This window comes from Panulirus ornatus, chromosome 18, assembly GCF_036320965.1.
Source record: "Panulirus ornatus isolate Po-2019 chromosome 18, ASM3632096v1, whole genome shotgun sequence".
NCBI lineage: Eukaryota > Metazoa > Arthropoda > Malacostraca > Decapoda > Palinuridae > Panulirus > Panulirus ornatus.
The window spans coordinates 10,109,009-10,128,964 of record NC_092241.1 but is presented as its reverse complement, the minus strand read 5'-3'; the positions used below and the strand labels follow the sequence as shown (position 1 = coordinate 10,128,964).

General features: G+C 42.3%; 1 long non-coding RNA gene across 1 annotated transcript; it reads left to right on the top strand.

Annotated features, from left to right (window-relative positions):
• The first annotated feature begins 375 nt into the window (after positions 1-375).
• Positions 376-14,983, top strand: LOC139754885 (uncharacterized). Its single transcript, XR_011713964.1, has 3 exons — positions 376-868; positions 11,930-12,525; positions 13,280-14,983. It is a non-coding gene; the product is annotated as an uncharacterized lncRNA (long non-coding RNA).
• The last annotated feature ends 4,973 nt before the right edge of the window (positions 14,984-19,956 follow it).

Below are 19,956 nucleotides of genomic sequence, written 5' to 3'. Positions count from 1 at the left end.
CTCACTTTTATCCCCTTTGCCTTTGTACAATGGCACTATGCAAGCATTCCAACAATCCTCAGGCACCTCACCATGAATCATACATACATTAAATAGCCTTACCAACCAGTCAACAATACAGTCACCCCCTTTTTTAATAAATTCCACTGCAATACCATCTAAAATCCGCCGCCTTGCCGGCTTTCATCTTCCGCAAAGCTTTTACTACCTCTTCTATGTTTACCAAATCATTCTCCCTAACCCTCTCACTTGGCACACCACCTCGACCTAACCTAACCTAACCTAGCACTCACTTTTATCCCCTTTGCCTTTGTACAATGGCACTATGCAAGCATTCCAACAATCCTCAGGCACCTCACCATGAATCATACATACATTAAATAGCCTTACCAACCAGTCAACAATACAGTCACCCCCTTTTTTAATAAATTCCACTGCAATACCATCTAAAATCCGCCGCCTTGCCGGCTTTCATCTTCCGCAAAGCTTTTACTACCTCTTCTATGTTTACCAAATCATTCTCCCTAACCCTCTCACTTGGCACACCACCTCGACCTAACCTAACCTAAGCTAACCTAGAGGAGCCTATCCTAACCTAACCCAACCTAACCTAACCTAACAACAAGCGAGAGCGGCGGCAACGGCGGCAGCCAACCCTCCTCCCTCACCGCGCGCATACCACACACACCGAGCCAGCCAGACAGACAGTCACCTTCTCACTCTCGCTTTCCAAGACGCGCGGCCAACCCACCTCCCTCCCTTCCTCACACACGGTGGTGGTGGTGAACATCAGTGGCCTATTATCGATCGACTCACACCGCGTCCGCGGAGTTTGACATCACTCACTAGATTGCCGGTTGTTGTTTTAGTAAGTAGTGCGCAAGCGAAGGAACGGGCGGGTGGCGGCGGAGGAGGAAAAGGCTGGACGACCCCCGCACCCCCTCCCGCGCGCTTCGCATTCCATACTACACACAAACACACACCCAGCCAGCCTGCTCCTCCTCCTCCTCACTCTCACTTTCGATGCCGGCGTAGAAGGTCCAGTTACGGTGGCGAAATACACAACTCTTAATTTATATGTCGACTACGTTGGGGCTTTTGCCATCAATAGGAGTGACAAATCCCCTAACCTTTCTCCGAGTTAAACCTAACCTAAGCGAGAGAGCAGCGGCGACGGCGGCCGACCCTCCTTCCTTTCCGCGCGCATACCACACACACCGAGCCAGCCAGCCAGCCAGCCACCTCCTCCTCACTCTCGCTTTCGATGACGCGCAGCCGACCCACCTCCCTCCCTTCCTCACACACGGTGGTGGTGGTGAACATCAGTGGACCATTATCGATCGACCCACATTGCGTTCGCGGAGTTTGACATCACTCACTAGATTGCCGGTTGTTTTAGTAACGTCGTACGCGAGCGAGGGAGCGGGAGAGGTGACGGCGGAGGAGGAGGAGGAAGGCTTACCCCCCTACCTCCCGCGCGCTCTCGCATTCCATACCACACACAAAAACACACACCAGCCAGCCTCCTCCTCCTCACTCTCACTTTCGATGCCGGCGTAGGAGGTCCAGTTACAGTGGCGAAATACACAACTCCTCTTAATCTACCTCCCGCGCGCTCTCGCATTCCATACCACACACAAACACACACCCAGCCAGCCGCCTCCTCATTCTCCTCCTCACTCTCACTTTCGATGCAGGCGTAGGAGGTCCAGTTACGGTGGCGAAATACACAACTCTTAATCTATATGTCTACTATGTAGGGGCTTTTGCCATCGATTGGCGTGACTAATCCCCTAACCTTTCTCCGGGTTAAACCTTAGTGGATCGCAGTAAGGAATCTGCTCTGCCACTCACGGCACCCAGGCTGGTACGTAAGTTGTATGCAAACGGTTCGATACAGCACATCAGGGTTTGGTTGATCCGTATTTGGGATGGGTTAGAGCAGCAACTGTAGCTCTCAACTCTACCCAATCTACCCCCTTTGCTGCTGCTGCGGCATTGGGGTAGAACACTAAGACCTACGAATCGCACGCGCAAAGTCAAGCGACATGATGAATGTACTTGCCGAGGCAGAAGCTTTGGTCCCCCCTTACCGTCTCATCATCATCATAACAATTGGCTGGGGCGGGTGCCACCACAACATCCCGCCCCTTTTTAAAACAAGGAGAAAATCCCATCTTGTGGAATTCTCAGGAAATGTGCTGCATTGAAGCGTCGGGGGAAGGCAGGCAACACTCACAATAGGAAAAAGCCATAAAGGGTGAGGCGTCGTCTCCCCCGTGCCGCAGCGGGTGCCATGACGGTTCCATATGGAGAAGAATGTCTTCGAAAAGACAGACCAAGGATATCTATTAGACTGGGTGCAATGGCATTGAAGAAGGATACTACTGATGCTGCTGCTGCTGCTGGTGTTGTTGCGGCGGCGGCATTGGGGTCGAACACTAATACTACGATTCGCACGCGCACGGCCAACCGACATGATGCATGTACTTGCCGAGGCGCCGTGGTAGAAACTTAGGTCTCCCCGTACCGTCTTCTAACAAACCAACAACAAAAAGGAGAAACAAGGCGCCTACGACCAAGGAACTCCATAGGCATTCGTACAAGTATGACAAGACTCTTATGGTTTTCATGCCTAACCTAACCTAACCTAACCTTACCTAGTTTATAGGTCGATGGCATATAGATAAAACGTAAGTAAATGTACAAGTCGATATATATAAAGTAATGTATCCCAACTTCTTAAACCCTATAAAATACATAGCATTTGTTTGGTACCCCTAAAAAAGTTTACCATTTTCTACAATGACTAATTACCATTTTCTATGATTATCATTTCAAGCCAAACGTCCACAGTAGATCTTTGTTGTATTTTGTACATACGTGAGTTTAAGCTTATTTTGGCAATATCTATGTACACTGTAGATTTACATATATTTTACTGAAAATACGACGTAAATATATACCCGTGTGTATGTGTAAAGGTTAGCTTTTTGATTGTAGAATTAAATAAAAAAAAAATTCTAATACCAGTAATGCCTTTGATATTTGCATTAACTGTTATTGAGTATACTGATTAGCCCAGATATATGACTGCAAATCTAAAAATGATATTTTCCCTCTGCCAAATGAAGGACACATGCACATGAGGTGATACAATGCACTATATGATACTTGCGCTGGAAAGCACATGAATTCTCTTATAGCCTACTCATCTATGGAATTTTGCAAATTGTAAGTGAGTACTTAAGCAGTCTCTCTTGTCTATAGAAAAAGATGAGTCAAACCTACGAGTTCCGCTATGAGCCATGATTTGAACGTCGCTCGTTTTGTTAAAAGGTGTAGACGACGCCTAAAGCAAAACCTTTGCTAGTCCTGCCATCTATGAATATACTACTTAACTAAAGTGATTCCAACGACTATTCTCCTATTGCTGCTATATGTCGCCATTGTCGTCACGCGAAGAGTTTGATCCACACATCCTCTACCACTTCTGAAACCACACTGCTCTTCCCCAATCTGATGCTCTGTACAAGCCTTCACCCTCTCAATCAATACCCTCCCATATAATTTCACAGGAATACGCAACAAGCTTATACTTCTGTAATTTGAGCACTCACTTTTATCCCCTTTGACTTTGTACAATGGCACTATGCAAGCATTCCGCCAATCCTCAGGCACCTCACCATGAGTCATACATACATTAAATAACCTTACCAACCAGTCAACAATACAGTCACCCCTATTTTTAATAAATTCCACTGCAATACCATCCAAACCCCCTGCCTTGCCGGCTTTCATCTTACGCAAAGCTTTTACTACCACTTCTCTGCTTACCAAACCATTCTCCCTAACCCTCTCACTTTGCACACCTCGACCAAAACACCCTATATCTGCCACTCTATCATCAAACACATTCAACAAACCTTCAAAATACTTACTCCATCTCCTTCTCACATCACCACTACTTGTTATCACCTCCCCATTAGCCCCCTTCACTGAAGTTCCCATTTGTTCCCTTGTCTTACGCACTTTATTTACCTCCTTCCAAAACATCTTTTTATTCTCCCCAAAATTTAATGATACTTTCTCACCCCAACTCTCATTTGCCCTCTTATTCATCCCTTGCACCTTTCTCTTGACCTCCTGCCTCTTTCTTTTATACATCTCCCAATCATTTGCATTATTTCCCTGTAAAAAATTGTCCAAATGCCTCTCTCTTCTCTTTCACTAATAATCTTACTTCTTCATCCCACCACTTACTACCCTTTCTAATCTGCCTACCTCCCACGCTTCTCATGACACAAGCATCTTTTGCGCAAGCCATCACTGCTTCCCTAAATACATCCCATTTCTCCCCACCTCCCCTTACGTCCTTTGTTCTCACCTTTTTCCATTCTGTACTCGGTCTCTCCTGGTACTTCCTCACACAAGTCTCCTTCCCAAGCTCACTTACTCTCACCACTCTCTTCACCCCAACATTCTCTCTTCTTTTCTGAAAACCTCTACAAATCTTCACCTTCGCCTCCATAAGATAATAATCAGACATCTCTACAGTTGCACCTCTCAGCACATTAACATCCAAAAGTACCATCTATTATACATTGTCGCTGTCTCCCATGTTAGCAATGTAGCACAAGGAAACAGATGAAAGTATGGCCTAACCCACCCACATACACATGTTTATACATACAGACCCACACACGCACATATACATACCTATACATTTCAGTGTATACATACATATACATATATATGCACGTACATATTCATACTTGCTGCCTTTATTCATTCCAGTCATCACCCCGCCACACATAAAATAGCATTCCTTCCTCCCCCCTGCTAGGCAGCACTAGGAAAAGACAAAAGACCACATTCATTCTCACTCATTCTCTAGCTGTCATGTATAATGCACCGAAACCACAGCTCCCATTCCACATCCAGGCCCCACAGAACTTTCCAGGGTTTACCCCACACGCTTCACATGCCCTGGTTCAATCCAATGACAGCACGTCGACCCCAGTATACCACATCGTTCCAATTCACTCTATTCCTTGCACGCCTTTCACCCTCCTGCATGTTCAGGCCCCAATCGCTCAAAATCATTTTCATTCCATCCTTCCACCTCCAATTTGGTCTCCTACTTCTCCTCGTTCCCTCCACCTGTAACACATATATCCTCTTTCTCAATCTTTCCTCACTCATTCTCTCCATGCGACCAAACCATTTCAATACACCCTCTTCTGCTCTCTCAACCACACTCTTTTTATTACCACACATCACTCTTACCCTTTCATTACTTACCAATCAAACCACCTCACACCACATATTGTCCTCAAACATTTCATTTCTAGCACATCCACCCTCCTCCGCACAACCCTATCCATAGCCCACACCTCACAACCATGTAATATTGTTGGAACCACTTTTCCTTCAAACATATCCATTTTTGCTCTTTGAGATAACACTCTCATCTTCCACATATTCTTCAACACTCCCAAAACCTTTGCCCCCTCCCCCACCCTGTGACTCACTTCTGCTCCCATGGTTCCATCCACTGCTAAGTCCACTCCCAGATATCTAAAACACCTCACTTTCTCCATTTTTTCTCCATTCAAACTTACCTCCCAATTAACTTCTCTCAACTTTACTGAGCCTAATGACCTTGCTTTTATTCACATTTACTTGCAACTTTCTTCTTTCACACACTTCTGCAGTTTCTCACCCGAATCAGCCACCAGCGCTGTTGCATCAGCGAACAACATCTGACTCACTTCCCAAGCCCTCTCCTCCACACCATTCTGCATACTTTCCCATCTATCCAAAACTCTTGCATTCACCTCCCTAACCACCCCATCCATAAACAAATTAAACGACTCTGGAGACATCATGCACCCCTGCGGAAAAGCGACATTCACTGGGAACCAATGACTTTCCTCTCTTCCTATTAGGAACTCACACACATGCCTTACATCCTTGGTAAAAACTTTTCACTGCTTCTAGCAACTTACCTCCCACACCAAATACTCTTAAAACATTCCACAAGGCATCTCTATTCACCCTATCATATGCCTTCTCCAGATCCATAAATGCTACATACAATTCCACCTGTTTTTCTAAGTATTTCTCACATACATTCTTCAAAGCAAACACCTGATCCACACATCCCCTACCACTTCTGAAACCACACTGCTCTTCCCTAATCTGATGCTCTGTACATGCCTTTGCCCTTTCAATCAATACCCTCCTATATAATCATTGTGGTATATCTTTTATTTCTTTTTTATTTATATGATTATCAATTCATTGGCAAGACAGCAACCTTCTGAAGAGAACTGTGGAGAAAATACTGTATTTGAAAAATATAACATGTTTTATCAATTATGGTCTGAATGTTTTGAAACTATCATTATTGGCCATGTTCAGAAGGATGTAAGACCTATGTATAGTTTACCGAGTTTTTACAATAATTTTCTAAATTCGAAGTTATCAATTCATGCTTTAAGTAAGAAGGTGCTGATGGAAAATGTGTACAAAAGGTATGTGAAAAGTAGAATCTATCATATCATTTTAACAATTATATATTGAACAATTTGAACTCAAGGGGTGCAAGGGACACAAGCTGACTTGAAAAAGAAGTAAAAACACATGCATGTTACTTTGAATTCAAATTCTAGAAATCTTCAAATGTTGGAAGTTTTACCTAGGCTAAGAAAAATAATACCATATTATTCTCCAAACAAGCAAAAGCACACCAAGAGAAAATTCACTGAAATTGCACAGAAAGGTCCAGACTATAGATGAGATAAAAATTCTTTAGCCAGAAAAATGTTTAAGAATGGAATAGTTTATTGCATATAATATACGCCAATACAGACAAAGTTATTAAAAAAGTGGACATGCATTTTCTATATCTAATCTAAAAACCTATCTTTTTGATATCAAATAACTTGCAAATGGAAATATCATGGGGAAGAGGGAAAATAAAGGGTTAGATAATAAACAAGTAATATTTATTTTGCTTTGTCGCTGTCTCCCGCGTTAGCAAGGTAGTGCAAGGAAACAGATGAAAGAATGACCCAACCCACCCACGTACACGTATATACATACACGTCCACACACGCAAATATACATACCTATGATTTGGTAAACAGAGAAGAGGTAGTGAAAGCTTTGCGGAAGATGAAAGCCGGCAAGGCAGCAGGTTTGGATGGTATTGCAGTGGAATTTATTAAAAAAGGGGGTGACTGTATTGTTGACTGGTTGGTAAGGTTATTTAATGTATGTATGACTCATGGTGAGGTGCCTGAGGATTGGCGGAATGCGTGCATAGTGCCATTGTACAAAGGCAAAGGGGATAAGAGTGAGTGCTCAAATTACAGAGGTATAAGTTTGTTGAGTATTCCTGGTAAATTATATGGGAGGGTATTGATTGAGAGGGTGAAGGCATGTACAGAGCATCAGATTGGGGAAGAGCAGTGTGGTTTCAGAAGTGGTAGAGGATGTGTGGATCAGGTGTTTGCTTTGAAGAATGTATGTGAGAAATACTTAGAAAAGCAAATGTATTTGTATGTAGCATTTATGGATCTGGAGAAGGCATATGATAGAGTTGATAGAGATGCTCTGTGGAAGGTATTAAGAATATATGGTGTGGGAGGAAAGTTGTTAGAAGCAGTGAAAAGTTTTTATCGAGGATGTAAGGCATGTGTACGTGTAGGAAGAGAGGAAAGTGATTGGTTCTCAGTGAATGTAGGTTTGCGGCAGGGGTGTCTGATGTCTCCATGGTTGTTTAATTTGTTTATGGATGGGGTTGTTAGGGAGGTAAATGCAAGAGTTTTGGAAAGAGGGGCAAGTATGAAGTCTGTTGGGGATGAGAGAGCTTGGGAAGTGAGTCAGTTGTTGTTCGCTGATGATACAGCGCTGGTGGCTGATTCATGTGAGAAACTGCAGAAGCTGGTGACTGAGTTTGGTAAAGTGTGTGGAAGAAGAAAGTTAAGAGTAAATGTGAATAAGAGCAAGGTTATTAGGTACAGTAGGGTGGAGGGTCAAGTCAATTGGGAGGTGAGTTTGAATGGAGAAAAACTGGAGGAAGTGAAGTGTTTTAGATATCTGGGAGTGGATCTGGCAGCGGATGGAACCATGGAAGCGGAAGTGGATCATAGGGTGGGGGAGGGGGCGAAAATTCTGGGGGCCTTGAAGAATGTGTGGAAGTCAAGAACATTATCTCGGAAAGCAAAAATGGGTATGTTTGAAGGAATAGTGGTTCCAACAATGTTGTATGGTTGCGAGGCGTGGGCTATGGATAGAGTTGTGCGCAGGAGGATGGATGTGCTGGAAATGAGATGTTTGAGGACAATGTGTGGTGTGAGGTGGTTTGATCGAGTGAGTAACGTAAGGGTAAGAGAGATGTGTGGAAATAAAAAGAGCGTGGTTGAGAGAGCAGAAGAGGGTGTTTTGAAGTGGTTTGGGCACATGGAGAGAATGAGTGAGGAAAGATTGACCAAGAGGATATATGTGTCGGAGGTGGAGGGAACGAGGAGAAGAGGGAGACCAAATTGGAGGTGGAAAGATGGAGTGAAAAAGATTTTGTGTGATCGGGGCCTGAACATGCAGGAGGGTGAAAGGAGGGCAAGGAATAGAGTGAATTGGAGCGATGTGGTATACCGGGGTTGACGTGCTGTCAGTGGATTGAATCAAGGCATGTGAAGCGTCTGGGGTAAACCATGGAAAGCTGTGTAGGTATGTATATTTGCGTGTGTGGATGTATGTATATACATGTGTATAGGGGAGGTTGGGCCATTTCTTTCGTCTGTTTCCTTGCGCTACCTCGCAAACGCGGGAGACAGCGACAAAGTATAAAAAAAAAAAAAAAAAAAAAAAAAAAACATCTCAATGTATACATATATATACACACACAGACATATACATATATACACATGTACACAATTCATACTATCTGCCTTTATTCATTCCCGTCGCCATCTCGCCACACATGAAATAACAACCCCCTCCCCCCTCATGTGTGTGAGGTAGCATAGGAAAATGACAACAAAGGCCCCATTCATCCACACTCAGTCTCTAGCTGTCATGTAGTAATGTACCGGAACCACAGCTCCCTTTCCACATCCAGGCCCCACAGAACTTTCCATAGTTTTCCCCCAGACGCTTCACATGCCCTGGTTCAATCCATTGACAGCACGTCAACCCCTGTATACCACATCGTTCCAATTCACTCTATTCCTTGCACGCCTTTCACTCTCCTGCATGTTCAGGCCCCGATCACTCAAAATCTTTTTCACTCAATCTTTCCACCTCCAATTTGGTCTCCCACTTCTCGTTCCCTCCACCTCTGACACATATATCCTCTTGGTCAATCTTTCCTCACTCATTCTCTCCATGTGACCAAACCCTTTCAAAACACCCTCTTCTGCTCTCTCAACCACACTCTTTTTATCACCACACATCTCTCTTACCCTATTATCACTTACTCGATCAAACCACCTCACACCACATATTGTCCTCAAACATCTCATTTCCAGCACATCCACCTTCTGCGCACAAGTCTATCCATAGCCCACACCTTGCAACCATACAACATTGTTGGAACCACTATTCCTTCGAACATACCCTTTTCTGCTTTCCGAGATAATGTTCTCGACTTCCACACATTCTTCAAGGCTCCCAGAATTTTCGCCCCCTCCCCTACCCTATGATTCACTTCCGCTTCCATAGTTCCATCCGCTGCCAAATCCACTCCCAGATATCTAAAACACTTCACTTCCTCCAGTTTTTCTCCATTCAAACTTACCTCCCAATTTACTTGACCCTCAACCCTACTGTACCGAATAACCTTACTCTTATTCACATTTACTCTCAACTTTCTTCTTTCACACACTTTACTAAACTCAGTCACTAGCTTCTGCAGTTTCTCACATGAATCAGCCACCAGCGCTGTATCATCAGCGAACAACAACTGACTCACTTCCCAAGCTCTCTCATCCACAACAGACTGCATACTTGCCCCTCTTTCCAAAACTCTTGCATTTACCTCCCTAACAAGCCCATCCATAAACAAATTAAACAACCATGGAGACATCACACACCCCTGCCGCAAACATACATTCACTGAGAACCAATCACTTTCCTCTCTTCCTACACGTACACATGTCTTACATCCTCAATAAAAACTTTTCACTGCTTCTAACAACTTGCCTCCCACACCATATATTCTTAATACCTTCCAAACAGCATCTCTATCAACTCTATCATATGCCTTCTCCAGATCCATAAATGCTACATACAAATCCATTTGCTTTTCTAAGTATTTCTCACATACATTCTTCAAAGCAAACACCTGACCCACACATCCTTTACCACTTTTGAAACCACACTGCTCTTCCCCAGTCTGATGCTCTGTACATGCCTTCACCCTCTCAATCAATACCCTCCCATATAATTTACCAGGAATACTCAACAAACTTATACCTCTGTAATTTGAGCACTCACTCACATCCCCTTTGCCTTTGTACAATGGCACTATGCAAGCATTCCGTCAATCCTCAGGCACCTCACCATGAATCATACATACATTAAATAACCTTACCAGCAGTCAACAATACAGTCACCCCCTTTTTTTTATAAATTCAACTGCAATACCATCCAAACCCGCTGCCTTGTCGGCTTTCATCTTCCGCAAAGCTTTTACTACCTCTTCTCTGTTTACCAAATCATTTTCCCTAACCCTCTCACTTTGCACACCACCTCGACCAAAACGCTCTATATATGCCACTCTATCATCGAACACATTCAACAAACCTTCAAAATACTCACTCCTCCTCCTCACATCACCACTACTTGTTATCACCTCCCCATTAGCCCCCTTCACTGAAGTTCCCATTCGTTCCCTTGTCTTACACACTTTATTTACCTCCTTCCAAAACACCTTTTTATTCTCCCCAAAATTTAATGATACTCTCTCACCCCAACTCTCATTTGCCCTCTTTTTCACCTCGTGCACCTTTCTCTTGACCTCCTGCCTCTTTCTTTTATACATTTCCCAATCATTTGCATTATTTCCCTGCAAAAATCATCCAAATGCCTCTCTCTTCTCTTTCACTAATAATCTTACTACTTCATCCCACCACTCACTACTCTTTCTAATCTGCCCACCTCCCACGCTTCTCATGCCACAAGCATCTTTTGCGCAAGCCATCACTGCTTCCCTAAATACATACCATTCCTCCCCCACTCCCCTTACCTCCTTTGTTCTCACCTTTTTCCATTCTGTATTCAGTCTCTCCTGGTACTTCCTCACACAAGTCTCCTTCCCAAGCTCACTTACTCTCACCACTCTCTTCACCCCAACATTCTCTCTTCTTTTCTGAAAACCTCTACAAATCTTCACCTTCGCCTCTACAAGATAATGATCAGACATCCCTCCAGTTGCACCTCTCAGCACATTAACATCCAAAAATCTCTCTTTCGCACGCATGTGAATTAACACGTAATCCAATAATGCTCTCTGGTCATCTCTCCTACTTACATACGTATACTTATGTATGTCTCTCTTTTTAAACCAGGTATTCCCAATCACCAGTCCTTTTTCAGCATATAAATCTACAAGCTCTTCACCATTTCCATTTACAACACTGAACACCCCATGTATACCAATTATTCCCTCAAATGCCACATTACTCACCTTTGCATTCAAATCACCCATCACAATAACCAGGTCTCGTGCATCAAAACCACTAACACACTCATTCAGCTGCTCCCAAAACACTTGCCTCTCATGATCTTTCTTCTCATACCCAGGTGCATATGCACCAATAATCACCCATCTCTCTCCATCAACTTTCAGTTTTACCCATATCAATCTAGAGTTTACTTTCTTACACTCTGTCACATACTCCCACCACTCCTGTTTCAGAAGATTGTATGCAGTAAAATTTCTGATGGGGTAACTTCCAGAACAAAAGTGGAAACATGGCAGAGCATTACACAGCAGATAAATGCAGCTTTTCTCTGCATGTCAAGAACTGTGGAACAAGTTCAGAGGAGGTATCACAACATAATATCCTTAAGCAAGAATAGGATTGCTCTAAGTATTAGAGGAGGCCCTTCTGTAAAACAGGTAGGTAACTTATGAAATATACCCATTTTGTAGGTGGCTTGAGGGTAACGTTATCCCAAGTGGATGACCTAGGTCACTCTTTATGGAGCAAAAATGGAAATAAGACAGTTTCATAGTTTTCATGGTCTGTCTGCAACTAGGCTTGGCCTAAGCTAAGCCATATGAAAAACTTACATAGGCTAGGCTAAGTTATTGCTATACAATGCTTTTGCACTTTTCTTAATTACAGTATGTATTTTTACAGGTGGTGGTCCATCAGGCGATAAGCCTCTGCTTGATCCTTTGTCAGATGCAGCAGATATTCTTGGTTCTGATAGCCTGAGCATCATCAGAATTTCAGGGCTTACTAGCTATGATTCTGTGACTGATAAGCCCTGTGAGGATACCATTAGGTTAGCATTCTGTATATATATTTTCTTTGTTCCCCATGGATAACCATTTGTGCTGCTGAAATTGGAATGTACATGTGAATCTTTTCATATTACTAGGCTAGTCAAGATTTTATTAATAGTATTATAGAAAGTATCAAAGTTTTCTTTTCATATAAATAGGCTAGTCTAGATTTTATCAATAGTATTATAGAATGTATTAAAGTTTTCTTTTCATATTACTAGGCTAGTCAAGATTTTGTTAATAGTATTATAGATAGGAAAGGGAGCTGTGGTTTCGGGCATTATTACATGACAGCTAGAGATTGGGTGTGAACGAATGGGGCCTTTGTTGTCTTTTCCTAGCGCTACCTCGCACATGAGGGGGGAGGGGGATGTTATTCCATGTGTGGCGAAGGTGGCGATGGGAATAAATAAAGGCAGACAGTATGAATTATGTACATGTATATATATGTATATGCCTGTGTGTGTATATATATATATATGTGTACATTGAGATGTATAGGTATGTATATTTACGTGCGTGGACGTGTATGTATGTATATACATGTGTATGGGGGTAGGCTGGGCCATTTCTTTCGTCTGTTTCCTTGCGCTACCTTGCAAATGCGGGAGACAGCGACAAAGCAAAATAAGTAAATATATGATAGTATTAAAGTCTAAGAAATCAAATGAGGTTACAATTTAATTAAAATTACAGCCAGAGTTTTAAACTTATGTTTTACAGTTAACTTAGATTCATTTCTATCTCTCACAGGACATGCACCATTATGATACCCTCTCCTCAGTCCTCATAAAAATCCCTGCCTTCAGGTTTAACACTGATCCATAGGCATACGTCTGTAGACTGGGGACAACTTATCACAGAAAAAGTAATAGCCCTAAAAATTGAAGAACTGCAGAATACTATTAAATTCTATAGTGCACAAATGGAAGTTGCCAGAGCACAAATGGAGCTGCAGAAAACTAAAATTGAACTGGCGAAAGTGCAACTTAAGAAATACCATGAGATGAAGGAAGAGTGCACTTAAAATATAAGTATGGTCCAGCTGAATGTTATTGCAAGATTTTTTGCTTCTGCCTGATGAATGAAAATTTTAATCTCTTCTGCAGTCTATGAAACATATAGCATTTTTGAGTCAAATCTGTTGTTATAATTGTTTTGATTTAGTTTCATATTTACCCCTTTCCATTAGTATGGAGCAGTGCATGGCATCTAAATTTGCAATTTCTTGGCTTTGGGACCTTTAACTTCAACAATGGTGCTTCTTTTTGTTATTTTTTTTGTTAAATAATCATAGTTTCATCTAAGTATGGTGCTCCAGTACAAGTTAGGCTATGAAAAACTTCCAAGGGTGATAATTTAGCAGAACTAATGAGTAGTTTATGAAATATTTGAAAATAAATTTTTCCATTCAGGTTTAGTGTATTTACTTAATTTCATTTACCTTGCATTTTCTCCTCCATATTATTAAAAACCACTCATACATTTGTCATTAATCTCTATTACCCCTCCAGTAATCCTGTTTATATGCTTTTCTGGTAATACATCATCCTGTTTAACCACCCTTAGGTCCTTGTCTTCCTTTGCCTTATTCACAATTGATTTGTTTCTAATCCTTTCAGAGAACTTAGGGACATACCTATGAACACCTTCCTTATACATGATCAAAAATTCATAGTTTTTCTGATTACCTTGCAGTACTTCCATCTAAATCCAATTGATGCCATCAAAGTATTCAAGACCCATTTTTTTAATTTGCTCTTCCATAGTTGTATCTACTCTGTAAGTTTAATTCCTCACTTTGGACCTACCACTGTTACCTCCAGTGGTCACTCTTCCCCATTGGACACAAATACTCTTATGTTTAGTATCTCAAGAGCCTTGGTGAAAACCAAGTCTAATCTTAATGGTTTATAACCACCTCTAATTGTGTTCTCTTGCTGACTTAACAAATCATCCAGTGCCTAACCATTAATTTGTTACCCAAAGAAGTCTCATTAGTTCCTGTGTTCATTACTTCCCAATCTAATTCCTTGTAGTTAAAATTTCTAACAAAGAATAGTCTATTTTTTCTTTGAAACAAACTTTTTAACACCTCTAAGAATTCACTTATAATTTGCTGTTAGTCTTTTCTCTCTAAATGCTCGTGTGTGAACAAGTTAATGTATTTCTTTGCTGGAAATAAATGTTTACAGAGTCAGCTGTTTGATTTTCCAGGAAGAAAAACCATTTATGAAAATCTACAGATCGTTATAACAAAGGTAAGATATGGTTTTAAAACATCTGATAATTGTTAGCATAGTGAAATTCTGCCAGCAATGTTTCTAATCTGAAAAAGTATGCATGGTACTAAATCACTGTTCTGCCATGAAGTGTAAATTGGCAAAGTAGTCTCTGTAATGCAGACCTTCTTGAGGTCCATTTCCTGGGTATAAGTGAGTTAAGTGTACTGCTACATCCAAATCATATCCAAGTAGAATGTCGAGGTCACTTTCATCTGGAAGATGTAAATTTCTCTCTTTACATATATTATGGAGAACAGCACAGGTCATGATCATTTGACAGGCTTTTCCTGGCTTGACCCTGATTTCTCCATGCAAAACATGCCATCTTCGTTTCAGCTGACCAATCCCCCTTTCCACAATACACCTAGTTTTCTTGTGTGCCCTGTAATACAAGAAATGTATTTTATTTATTATACTTTGTCGCTGTCTCCCGCGTTTGCGAGGTAGCGCAAGGAAACAGGCGAAAGAAATGGCCCAACCCCCCCCCCCATACACATGTATATACATACGTCCACACACGCAAATATACATACCTACACAGCTTTCCATGGTTTACCCCAGACGCTTCACATGCCCTGATTCAATCCACTGACAGCACGTCAACCCCGGTATACCACATCGCTCCAATTCACTCTATTCCTTGCCCTCCTTTCACCCTCCTGCATGTTCAGGCCCCGATCACACAAAATCTTTTTCACTCCATCTTTCCACCTCCAATTTGGTCTCCCTCTTCTCCTCGTTCCCTCCACCTCCGACACATATATCCTCTTGGTCAATCTTTCCTCACTCATTCTCTCCATGTGCCCAAACCACTTCAAAACACCCTCTTCTGCTCTCTCAACCACGCTCTTTTTATTTCCACACATCTCTCTTACCCTTACGTTACTCACTCGATCAAACCACCTCACACCACACATTGTCCTCAAACATCTCATTTCCAGCACATCCATCCTCCTGCGCACAACTCTATCCATAGCCCATGCCTCGCAACCATACAACATTGTTGGAACCACTATTCCTTCAAACATACCCATTTTTGCTTTCCGAGATAATGTTCTCGACTTCCACACATTCTTCAAGGCCCCCAGAATTTTCGCCCCCTCCCCCACCCTATGATCCACTTCCGCTTCCATGGTTCCATCCGCTGCCAGATCCACTCCCAGATATCTAAAACACTTCACTTCCTCCAGTTTTTCTCCATTCAAACTCACCTCCCAATTGACTTGACCCTCACCCCTACTGTACCTAATAACCTTGCTCTTATTCACATTTACTCTCAACTTTCTTCTTCCACACACTTTACCAAACTCAGTCACCAGCTTCTGCAGTTTCTCACATGAATCAGCCACCAGCGCTGTATCATCAGCGAACAACAACTGACTCACTTCCCAAGCTCTCTCATCCCCAACAGACTTCATACTTGCCCCTCTTTCCAGGACTCTTGCATTTACCTCCCTTACAACCCCATCCATAAACAAATTAAACAACCATGGAGACATCACACATCCCTGGCGCAAACCTACATTCACTGAGAACCAATCACTTTCCTCTCTTCCTACACGTACACATGCCTTACATCCTCGATAAAAACTTTTCACTGCTTCTAACAACTTGCCTCCCACACCATATATTCTTAATACCTTCCACAGAGCATCTCTATCAACTCTATCATATGCCTTCTCCAGATCCATAAATGCTACATACAAATCCATTTGCTTTTCTAAGTATTTCTCACATACATTCTTCAAAGCAAACACCTGATCCACACATCCTCTACCACTTCTGAAACCGCACTGCTCTTCCCCAATCTGATGCTCTGTACATGCCTTCACCCTCTCAAGCAATACCCTCCCATATAATTTACCAGGAATACTCAACAAACTTATACCTCTGTAATTTGAGCACTCACTCTTATCCCCTTTGCCTTTGTACAATGGCACTATGCACGCATTCCGCCAATCCTCAGGCACCTCACCATGAGTCATACATACATTAAATAACCTTACCAACCAGTCAACAATACAGTCACCCCCTTTCTTAATAAATTCCACTGCGATACCATCCAAACCTGCTGCCTTGCCGGCTTTCATCTTCCGCAAAGCTTTTACTACCTCTTCTCTGTTTACCAAATCATTTTCCCTAACCCTCTCACTTTGCACACCACCTCGACCAAAACACCCTATATCTGCCACTCTGTCATCAGACACATTCAACAAACCTTCAAAATACTCATTCCATCTCCTTCTCACATCACCGCTACTTGTTATATATATATATATATATATATATATATATATAAATAATCCACTCCCAGATCTATAAAACACTTCACTTCCTCCATTCAAACTTACCTCCCAACTGACTTGTCCCTCAACCCTACTGTACCTAATAACCTTGCTCTCATTCACATTTACTCTTAGCTTTCTTCTTTCACACACTTTACCAAAGTCAGCCACCAGCTTCTGCAGTTTCTCACATGAATCAGCCACCAGTGCTGTATCATCAGCGAACAAAACTGACTTACTTCCCAAGCTCTCCCATCCACAACAGACTGCATACTTGCCCCTCTTTCCAGAACTCTTGCATTCACTTCCCAAACAACCCCATCCATAAACAAAATAAACAACCATGGAGACATCACACACACCTGCCGCAAACCAACATTCACTGGGAACCAATCACTTTCCTCTCATCCTATATGTACAAATGCCTTACATCCTCGATAAAAACTTTTCACTGCTTCTAACAACTTGCCCCCCACACCATATATTCTTAATACCTTCCACAGAGCATTTCTATCAACTCTTATCATATGCCTTCTCCAGATCCATAAATGCTACATAAAAATCCATTTGCTTTTCTAAGTATTTCTCACATACATTCTTCAAAGCAAACACCTGATCCACACATCCTCTACCACTTCTGAAACCACACTGCTCTTCCCCAATCTGATGCTCTGTATATGCCTTCACCCTCTCAATCAATACCCTCCCATATAATTTCCCAGGAATACTCAACAAACTTATACCTCTGTAATTTGAGCACACACTTTTATCCCTTTTGCATTTGTGCAATGGCACTATGCAAAGCATTTCACCAATTCTCAGGCACCTCACCATGAGTCATACATACATTATACAACCTTACCAACCTGTCAACAATACAGTCACCCCCTTTTTTAATAAATTCCACTGCAATACCATCCAAACCCGCTGCCTTGCCGGCTTTCATCTTCCACAAAGCTTTTACTACCTCTTCTCTGTTTACCAAATCATTCTCCCTAACCCTCTCACTTTGCACACCTCCTCGACCAAAATACCCTAAATCTGCCATTCTATCATCAAACACATTCAACAAACCTTCAAAATACTCACTTCATCTCCTCACATCACCACTACTTGTTATCACCTCCCCATTTGCCCCCTTCACTGAAGTTCCCATTTGTTCCCTTGTCTTATGCACTTTATTTACCTCCTTCCAAAACATCTTTTTATTCTCCCTAAAATTTAATGATACTCTCTCACCCCAACCCTCATTTGCACTCTTTTTCACCTCTTGCACCTTTCTCTTAACCTCCTGCCTCTTTCTTTTATACATCTCCCAATCATTTGCATTATTTCCCTGCAAAAATTGTCCAAATGCCTCTCTCTTCTCTTTCACTAATTATCTTACTTCTTCATCCTTCCACGCACTACCCTTTCTAATCTGCCCATCTCTCACGCTTCTCATGCCACAAGCATCTTTTGCACAAGCCATCACTGCTTCCCTAAATACATCCCATTCCTCCCCCACTCCCCTTACCTCCTTTGTTCTCACCTTTTTTCCATTCTGTACTCAGTCTCTCCTGGTACTACCTCACACAAGTCTCCTTCCCAAGCTCACTTACTCTCATCACTCTCTTCACCCCAACTTTCTCTTTTCTGAAAACCTCTACAAATCTTCACCTTCGCCTCCACAAGATAATGATCGGACATCCCTCCAGTTGCACCTCTCAGCACATTAACATCCAAAAGTCTCTCTTTCACGCACCTATCAATTAACATGTAATCCAATAATGCTCTCTGGCCACCTCTCCTAGTTACATATGTATACTTATATATATATATCTCTTTTTTTAAACCAGGTATTCCCAATCCCCAGCCCTTTTTCAGCACATAAATCTACAAGCTCTTCACCATTTCCATTTACAACACTGAACACCCCATGTACACCAATTATTCCCTCAACTGCCACATTACTCACCTTTGCATTCAAATCACCCATTGCTTTAACCCAGTCTCATGCATCAAAACTAACACACTCACTCAGCTGCTCCCAAAACACTTGCCTCTCATCATCTTTCTTCTCATGCCCAGGTGCATATGCACCAATAATCACCCATCTCTCTCCATCCACTTTCAGTTTTACCCATATCAATCTAGAGTTTACTTTCTTACACTCTATCACATACTCCCACCCTTCCTGTTTCAGGAGTAGTGCTACTCCTTCCCTGGGGATAGGGGAGAAAGAATACTTCCCATGCATTCCTCACGTGTCGTAGAAGGCGACTACAGGGGACGGGAGCGAGGGGCCATCTATAACACCCACAACACCAGGAAAGCCTGCAATTTGCATAGATTCTTCTTGTTTTGGTTGTATCTCCCTAACATCTGTGGGAAACTTAATGAAACGCTGGACAATTTCTGGGGAGCTTAGAGCTTGCAAAGTCTGTGCAATAACCCTACTTACAGTAGGTTGTGATAGTCCCTGGGGATAGGGGATTAAGAATACTTCCCACGTATTCCCTTCGTGTCGTAGAAGGCAACTAAAAGGGGAGGGAGCGGGGAGCTGGAAATCCTCCCCTCTCATTTTTTTTTTAATTTTCCAAAAGAAGGAACAGAGGGGGCCAGGTGAGGATGTTCCAAAAAAGGCCCAGTCCTCTGTTCTTAACGCTACCTCGCTAACGCGGGAAATGGCGAATAGTTTAAAAGAAAAAGAAAAAAGACAACTCCATACTTATACCTATACTCTTCATTATTCTATTAAGTGACCCAATGACTCTTTTATCATGTACTGCTCTCTCCATTATCTCTCCTTACATATCACCAAACTTACCCACAACAGCTCCTAAATGCTTAAATTCTTTCACTCTTCCAGCCCATCCCC